The sequence below is a fragment of the Rattus rattus genome, chromosome 9, assembly GCF_011064425.1.
Source record: "Rattus rattus isolate New Zealand chromosome 9, Rrattus_CSIRO_v1, whole genome shotgun sequence".
NCBI lineage: Eukaryota > Metazoa > Chordata > Mammalia > Rodentia > Muridae > Rattus > Rattus rattus.
Window position 1 is genome coordinate 70,003,349 of NC_046162.1, and position 8,775 is coordinate 70,012,123.

Below are 8,775 nucleotides of genomic sequence, written 5' to 3' on the forward strand. Positions count from 1 at the left end.
AAATGTTGACATGTCAACACACACACACACACACACACACACACACACACACACACACACACACACACACACTTCCTTGCTCCCTTTGGCCGCTCAAACTAGTGGTGACAAGCAGGAAGGCTATAAAGAAAAGCCTTTATACCTGCTATCCCAATGGCCTCCAATAGAAGATGCCCAATCTTGAGAACAGTATTGACTTCCTTTTCCTTTTTTATTATCATCGTCGTCTGTCCATGCCTGTGTGTGTGTATGTGTGCATGCGTGTCTGTGTGTAAGCCAGAGATCAATGTCAAGTGTCTTCCTCAACTGCATCTCCACCTGATATTTTGAGACAGGGTTTCTCCCTGAACCTGTAGATCATGATTCAGTTAGTCTGGCTTTCCAGGAAGCCTTAAGGCTCTCCCAGTATTTTCCTTCCCAGTGTTAGCTTTACAGGGTGATACTTCTGTGGGTGCTGGGGGATTGAATTTAGGTGTTTATGTTTACAAGGTAGGCCAAGCCATCCCTCTATTCCCTTTTCCTAACAGTTCTACCAGTATCTCCAGATGTACGGCTCGTTTTATCACCACACACTGTAACGGTAAGTTGTTACCCCTCTTCCAAACGGCCTATTGAGAAAATTCTCATATTTTAAAATCTCCAGTGTCTACTAGCATGCTTGATAGCACAGCATTCACAGTCCTACCTGCTGTGAGTGAACAAGAAGGGCTGTTACCATGAGAGTGGGTCTATCCTACTTCCAAGCTAGGCTTCAACCACCAGACCTACCTGGCTCTGTTTGGTGCGGAGAGAAATCTCTCCTGGCGAGTTCAGGTCATGTTGACATCCCAGCCTCTCTAGGTGTTGGGCAGAGCTTACAGTTAAGTTTTCCTGATGTGTCTATCCTACACAGAAAACCATTATTTTTATTCTTATGGAATCTTGCCTTTCCCAAACACGCCTGTGTCCCATTTGAGGCAGGAAGGCAGCAGCATGGCTTTTAAATGAGCAGTCACAACTATTTTTAAGCAAAGTCCAGAATGACTTGGGGCAGGGAGTGGGCTGGCACAGGGGAGGAAACAACCCGACTCTGTCTATTTTTCTCTTCTAGAGCTAGATTGACAAATCATCAAATTGAGAATAATCAGCCCAGACTATCTATTTACTTCTGAGACTTCTCAACAGAAGGAACCACAGCGGGGTGGAAGTCATCAAGCAGGCGAAAAGAAAAAAAGAAAAAAGAAAAAAGAAAGGGGAAGGAGCTTTGAAATTAAACAAACAAAGGTCTGAAGTCTCTGCCCAGGTGCCTACAGCTGTGTGACTTTGGGACTCGGCTGTTGAGGGAGACATCATGCCCTCCGCTGTCAAAAGTGGGGTAACGCTACAATGTCTCGGTCTTGTTAGGATTCAAGGGTCTAATAAAAGTCTAGCACAGTACCAGGCACGGGCTGTCCAACCCTTTGACATTGCAACACGGTGCTGTCATCTATAAATGTGTTAGGTCGTACCCAGAACTATCCTTGGATGCATGAGCTGATAGGCAACGGACTGGACATATCTGACAGGCAGTCGACACTTCACTTGGAAATCAATCAATGGGACTCCTGACGGAGCTCAAGTGAACTAGATGCTTTGTTTACAAAATGGAAGAGCAAAGGGCTAGCCTCGGCACTTTTGTCCTACTGACCTGTCAGCTCCTGGAATCTATCTCTTCCACTTCCTGAAGATTTGATGCTGACTCAGGGTAAGACTTGATCCAGCTGTAGAGAGAAAAGACCCAAAGCAACAAGAACAAAATAGAAACAAAATAGCATTGAAGGATATACTGACTACATCCTCCCACCCTCTTGGTTTAGGTAACAACCAGGTTAGGTAACCTGGTTACAACCAACTCCAGTCTGAAAATATTAAATGAAAAAATTCCAGAAACAAGCATAGCATAAATCCTAAATTGTCCATTATTCTGGAGAGCGTGATGAAGTCTCAGGCTCGCCCACCCTTTTAACCCCTGGAATGTGGTGTCCCCTTGATCAATATCCACGCTGTATATTCTACCCTCCCAGTAAGCACTATCACATCTGCTGACACAGTACACAGTGCTTGTATCACGACCCCTACACCATTTCCCTCAGGTCACCTCATCGGCTTCTCACATTAGATCACACCGGCTCACCTGAGCACAAGGTGCATTGTGAATATAAGAAGTTTTGAGAGAGAGAGAGAGAGAGAGAGAGAGAGAGAGAGAGAGAGAGAGAGAGAGAGAGAGAGAGAACGTTCACATAACTTTTATAGTCTATTTTTATGATTATTCTATTTTATCATTCGTTATTAATTTCTTTTTTAACATTTAAAAGATTTGTTTATTATGTACACAGTATTCTGCCTGCATGTATGCCTACACACCACAAGAGGGCATCAGATTCCATTACAGATGGTTGTGAGCCACCCTGTGGTTGCTGGGAATTGAACTCAGGACCTCAGGAAGAGCAACTCAGTGCTCTTAACCTCTGAGCCATCTCTCCAGCCTATTATCAATTTCATACTGTGCCTAACTTATAAATTAAACCTTATTATAAGCATGTCTGTTACAGAACAAAAAGTAATATAGAATATACAGGACTCAATACTATTCATGGTTTCAGAGGGGCTCTGGACATGCATATCCTACAGATATGCAGGGATCACTGCAAAGGACTTACTGCTGTCATGGAAAACTCTGGTAAGTAGCCTATGGTGGTTGGCTTTAATTGTCTTCTTGACACAACCTAGGATTATGTGGAAAGGGAGTCTCAGTGAAGGATGATCTAGGTTGGTAGACATATCTGTGGGAGACTATCTTGACAGAGGATAGATGGTTTATTCATTGTGGGTGGCAATCCTTAGGCAAGGACCCTCGGTTGCATAAGAGTGAAAAGGTTGAGCTGAACAAAGCAGACTCATTTCATTCGTTCTCTAGTTTTACCTTCTTTCACATTGTATTTATTTAGTGTGTGTGTGTGTGTGTGTGTGTGTGTGTGTGTGTGTGTGTTGTGTGTGAGAGCACATTTCACACAGCAACATTTGAAGGTCAGAGGACAACTGACGGGAGCCAGTTATCTCCTTCCCGTAGCAGACGCCTTTACCCACTGAGCTATCTCTCTAGCCCTGCTCTCTCTTCTTGGCTCTGTTCATGAGACTAGCTGCTTCGGGTTCCTGCTGCCTTGACTTCTCTGCAATGATAGAGTGCAACCTGATATTTACCCCAACCCCAAGCTACACTTTAGGTGCCAGACCCCCTTTCTTTCATGTTGCTTTTCTCAGGCAACTGTATCACTTCAACAGAAACACAATTAATACAGTGATACAAAGACACCGCTGGTTTCCAGACAACCAAGCCTGCAGGCTGCTGCTGCTGCTGCTGCTTTCTCCTCTTCTCCTCCTCCCTTCCCTCCCTCCTCTCAGGGACTACAGCCTCCTGTTTCAAGACGCTTACTGGCTGGGCGTGGTGGTGGAACACACCTTTAATCTCAGCACTTTAGAGGTAGAGGCAGGAGAATTTTTATGAGGTCAAGAGAAGCCTAGTTTACATAGTGAGTTTCAGGACAGCCAGAACTCTACAGAAAACACTGTCTCAGCAAACAAACAAAAACAAACAGCAACAACAAAATAATTTATAAAGAAACTTCCAGGGAGATGCCCACAGCACTTTTATCTGCTTGTGGAAATTTTGCCATATGGTCTCACCCAAATACTAAAGAGATTGGGAAACTGCATTTCTGTCTTAAACAGTCATGTATACAATTAAAATGTGCTAAGGCCTGGGAGTACAGCTTGGTGACACAGCACTTGTTTATTAAGTCCGAGGCTCTGGATTCAATCCCCATCAACGGAGAACAAACAACAATAAAATTTGTCAAAAATTGTATGGAAACCAAAATCCATTTGAAACCCATTGGTCATCTGCTGTAGCGACCTCATGGCCGACCTCCTTGCTCTCCTGGTGATCTGTTTACACAGGAGATGGAGGGTTACCTCCACAAGGAAGGCTCAGTTTCTTCTGCAAATCCTACTTGCTTCTGGTAAAACATTTACCTCAGGTTGGTATTACACAGTTTGGTGTGATTACTTGACTCCTCTGTCCTAAAGAATTAGCTAAGTGCTGAGGCTTACGTCTGTAATCCTAGAACCTGGGTAGCCTAGGCAGGAGGCTTGCTATGAGTTTGAGGCCAGCCTGAACTTCATAGTGAGACTGTCTAGAAAAATAAGGTGAAGGAGGAGGAAGAAATAATGAATATGAATTAATACAGCGAGGACAAGGATGTTGTTTGACTTCCTATGCAATGGTGTTCCATTGCTTATTTAGTATAACTTAAAATACGGCCAACACGCAATGACTCAGTGGCAGGGTGAGTTTAAAGGAACCTGTTAGCTCTTTCTACAGACCTGTAAAGTCCCTTCCCTTCCCTTTTCCTCTTCTCCCTCTCCACACACACACATTCAAATGAAATAAACATAAACTATCAGCGCTGCTGTGACATACGTGGATATGAAAATAATTATGCTGAGCAAAAGAACTCGAGAAGAAAGATTACCATGGGACTTTTGTGAATCTAAATTCTAGGGAATGCAAACGGACGTAGAGGGGCCAGATCACAGATTCGTGATTGCGTGGGGACCAGGAGGGATGGGGGCAGAGAAGAAGGAAAACCGGAACATAAAGGCAGGTAAGAAAATCTGAGGGATGATAGACACGTAGCGTTGAGGGTTAGCAAAGTACATGTAAGTATGTGCAGTTTATCATACGACATTTACTTAATAAGATTCTAGTAAGACAGTCATGGTAACAACATAAAAGAGGTACTGCGAATATTCAAAATACTAGCATGCCAAATGCACGAAAAAATAGTAAAGTGACAAGATTTACTTAGCAAAAAGGGCAGCCTAAAAGTGTGGTTCTAGGCATGTGGCCCAGCATAGTAAGAGGCTTAAAGTCACCACTGGAACTTAGTAAATACAAATAAAATAGTGGATAAATGTAACATAAACAAATAAGTAATATACAGGAATTTCCTTTCGTGTAATAATTTTAATGCTATTATTTTTCACACGTAAATAAGTCGTGCCTAATGTTGGAACATTGTATTTTCCTTTAAAATCACAGGTGAGGGCTGACACAATGGCTCATTGGTTAAGAGCACCTGCTGCTCTTGTAGAGGCCTCGGGTCTGGTTCCCAGGTCCCACAGCGTCTCACTGCAACCTGTAACTCCAGTTCCACGGGTTCTGACGTCTTCTGACTTCCGAGGGCACTGGGCACATATGTGACACACATGTAAATGCAGGCAGGACATGTCAATAGGAGAAAATCAACAAAAATTAAACAGCAAATGACATAATGACGGTTTCCGTCACTGCCTCACACATCTACTCTGTGCCGCAAAGGTGATCTGGGCCAACGGAAAAGGTAAGAAAAGGAACAGAGGTGTGGTTTGAAAGCACAGCAGCAGGGCTGGCAAGGGCGAGTCACCATAAACATAAAATCTCTAAAAATTGATGTGAACACTACTGGAAAGGGGAGGATCTCTTGATACGGAATATTTTGGTAGGACCACAAGTGTAGAAGAGGCTATGCTAAATAGATCTCGTTACAATGGCAGCAGTAGTAAGTAGGAGCTCTCTCAGTTTATCAGGGTTTTCAAAAAGTGAATTGTGTTTTATGACTCACGATACCGTCTATGTATAATTGAAATATAAAAGACAATAGTGTAGTCCTCTCAACTGCAGCTGTGGTTTCCACATTGGAGCTTCAACTAGCCTTGGATGAAAAGTAAGGAGTCTCTTTTCCTCAGGAGTATGTCTCAAACCTAGGCTGCTGGTGCTCCACGGATGGCCCTGCATCCATGTGTCTATGAGCAGCAAGTAGACTCGGTGAGTTATTAAAGTAAAACAGGGACATGGAGTTGAGAGGGTGTAGGGGAAGTCAGGTATAAGGGGTGGGGGTGGGAGGAAGTGATTAAAAACAGTATACCCATATACAACATTCTCAAATAATAATACATAATTTTTAAAAGAACAGATTTTGAAAACAGTATGAAGGAAAGGGACATTTTAGTGATCTTAATTTTATATGTTAAATAAATACCGAATTAAAAAAGACTTACGACAGCACTGGACTCTTGCTCTGCAAACAACGCAACAGGATAGCTTTCTAGTAGCATTTACCTTGCGTTCTGTATTACGAGTAGTCTAAAGTTGGTTTAAAGAACATTGGAGGGTACACAAGAGCTAGATGAGAATGCATGTGGCCCTGGCTAGATCTTTGTCAAGCTGACCCAGAGAAACCTCAGTGGAGGAAATGCCTACATCAGGTCATCTGTAGGGTGTTTCTTGACTAATGATTAACGTGGGAGGGCCCGACCCGCTGTGGGCGGTGCCACCCCAAGCAGGCTTAGGTTATCAACACCAGGTGTTGATAACGTTACAGAAAATGTCCACCGTAGCTTCCTCCCTGGATGGTTATAACTTTGCTTCTCACCAAGATTAGCTAAGCGTGTCCCCTTGATCTGTCTCTGTATCCATAAACCCCGCCTCCTTATTTATCTGTATGTCATAGCCCTGTCTCTGTGTTCAACTGTGTGTAATAACTCTACCCTCGTATTCTACTATATATAGTAAACACTCTGTGCTTCCGAGGTGTGTGAGTGGCATTTTTTGGTAAGTTTGTTTCACAGTTTTCTTCTTAACCCAGCTGGCTCACAAATAATTGGGATTGGATTATTGTATTTATTTAACAAGCTTTAAGGACACAGCAACTGAGCAGTATTACTCTATTTTGATCCTCCCAGTCAAAATTCCCATGATACTTACATTTTAGTATTGATCTGGTTTTCTGGGCTCCAGTATTTTCTCATGGTGTCTCCTGGATTCTCCCCATCATGAATCCCCACTTCTGCTCTCTCCTTGCCCTTCCTTGGCTGAGAGGAAGTCTGGCTCTACCCTCTGCCCTGCTCAATCATTGGCTAATCAGCGTCTTTATTGATCAATCATGGAGTAATTGGGGAGCAATGTTTACACAACACTAAGACAGGAGATTCTCAGAATAAGGATGGCAACCAGATATGGGGGGCACAGAAATCAACATTTGAATGATACAAGGATAATCTTTACACAGTGTTCAACCTTATCCACACAAAGGTGCTGCAGTGTCTCCCTCAGAGAGCCCAGCCCGCCTGATCCAGCTTTTCTGAGAATCTCTGTCTTTTCTTCTTTCCCTCAAAGCCCTAGTCAGGTCCATTCCTGGGATGGTGAAGGATGACGGCATGATTGTTAATCATTAATTCATTAAGACATTTGCTGAGTTTGTGGCAGGTTCTGAAGACGCAGCCCTAGAAGCAAAGAGAGCTCAGTGAGCAACACCAGAGCCAGGATTGGGGTTTCTAACACCATTTCTCAATGCAAGGATCTGGGGACCCATGGAGAAAGGATGGCTTCTAGGATTTGGGCAAAGGATAGAGGAGCCAAGGATGTCTCCTCCTGTGCCAAAAGGACAAGGTTCCTGTGCGCATAATCACCATGCAGGAATTGATGGTTGACTAACAGGTATATAAGAAATGATGAGAAAGGACTCGCACTGGCCAAGGCAGAAGTAATCTGAGATATGAAGAGGGCAGAGGATTTTAACCTAGGGCATAAACTAAATCTTCATGAGTCCAGACCAATATAAAAACGACTAGATGAATAATTTAAAGAAGACACAAGAACCCCATATAAGATAATACTAAGCCACACGCCTAGAAAACCTACTACCCTGAGGACATTAGTTTCCTAGGTCTGCCCTAAAGAACAGCTATAGACTCGGTAGTTAGAGGAAACTACAGGTTCCCCCACAATTCTGAGTCTGGAAAATTGATAGCCAAGTGTCGGGTAGGTGGAGGCCTTCTGAGTCCTCTGTAGACAAGAACACTGCCAACTGAACTACACAGCCCAACTTCTACTTCTTGTAATACCAACAGCTGTATTGGCTCAGGACTCATCTTAAAGGCTTCAATTTGACTTGATTACCTTTTAAGAATATATCTTAAGAATATATTTTATTTATTCTTTGAGAATTTCATGCACGTATTCGATGTAATTTTATCTTATTCACCCCTACTCCTTCCTGCTAACTCATCTTAGACTCCCCATGCCATATGCCCAACTGCATATCCATGTCTTCCTGTCTTCCTGTCTTCCCCTCTTGCTCGCTCCCCACTCCCTTCCTTCTCTTTCTTTCTCTTTTTTTCCTCAAAAACCCTCTGCACACAGTCAATGCTATTCACTTGTGTGTGGACGTGGAACCATTCACTGGAATACGGTCAACCTACCAAGAACAACACCCCTAAGGGAAATAGACTGCCCTAGAACTCACCAATGTCCCATAGCTCCTCAGCTAGCAGTGAGGCTCATATATTTCCCCTTCATGCTGGAATGTCATCTGGCTTGATCTTATCCAGGTCTTATTCAACCAGCTGCAGCAGTTGGGAGTTCGTGAGCACAGTAGTCTGGTCACGTCTAGAAGACACCAGATTGCCACAGTCCTCCCTGACTCTGGCATTTACAGTCTTTCCACCCACTCTTCCGCAGTGTTTCCTGAGTGCTGGCAGGTGAGTATGTGATCTAGATGTCCCATTTATGGCAGAGCAGCCCCAGACATGTACACTCTGCCCTTGGACCAGGCGTGAGTCACTGTATTAACCACTTCCCATTACACAAAGCTTGATGACCTCCTTTAAAGACTTTCTCTTAGCATGCATGCATTCCAAGACCCTGGGGCTTAGGGC

The 8,775-nt window shown here is 43.6% G+C and overlaps 1 long non-coding RNA gene across 1 annotated transcript; it reads right to left on the minus strand.

Moving 5' to 3' along the window:
- Nucleotides 1-6,968: 6,968 nt before the first annotated feature.
- On the minus strand, nt 6,969-8,498 carry LOC116910165. The gene is made up of 2 exons (XR_004389139.1): nt 8,364-8,498; nt 6,969-7,341 (listed from the first exon to the last, which is right to left on the minus strand). It is a non-coding gene; the product is annotated as an uncharacterized LOC116910165 (long non-coding RNA).
- Between the last annotated feature and the right edge of the window lie 277 nt (nt 8,499-8,775).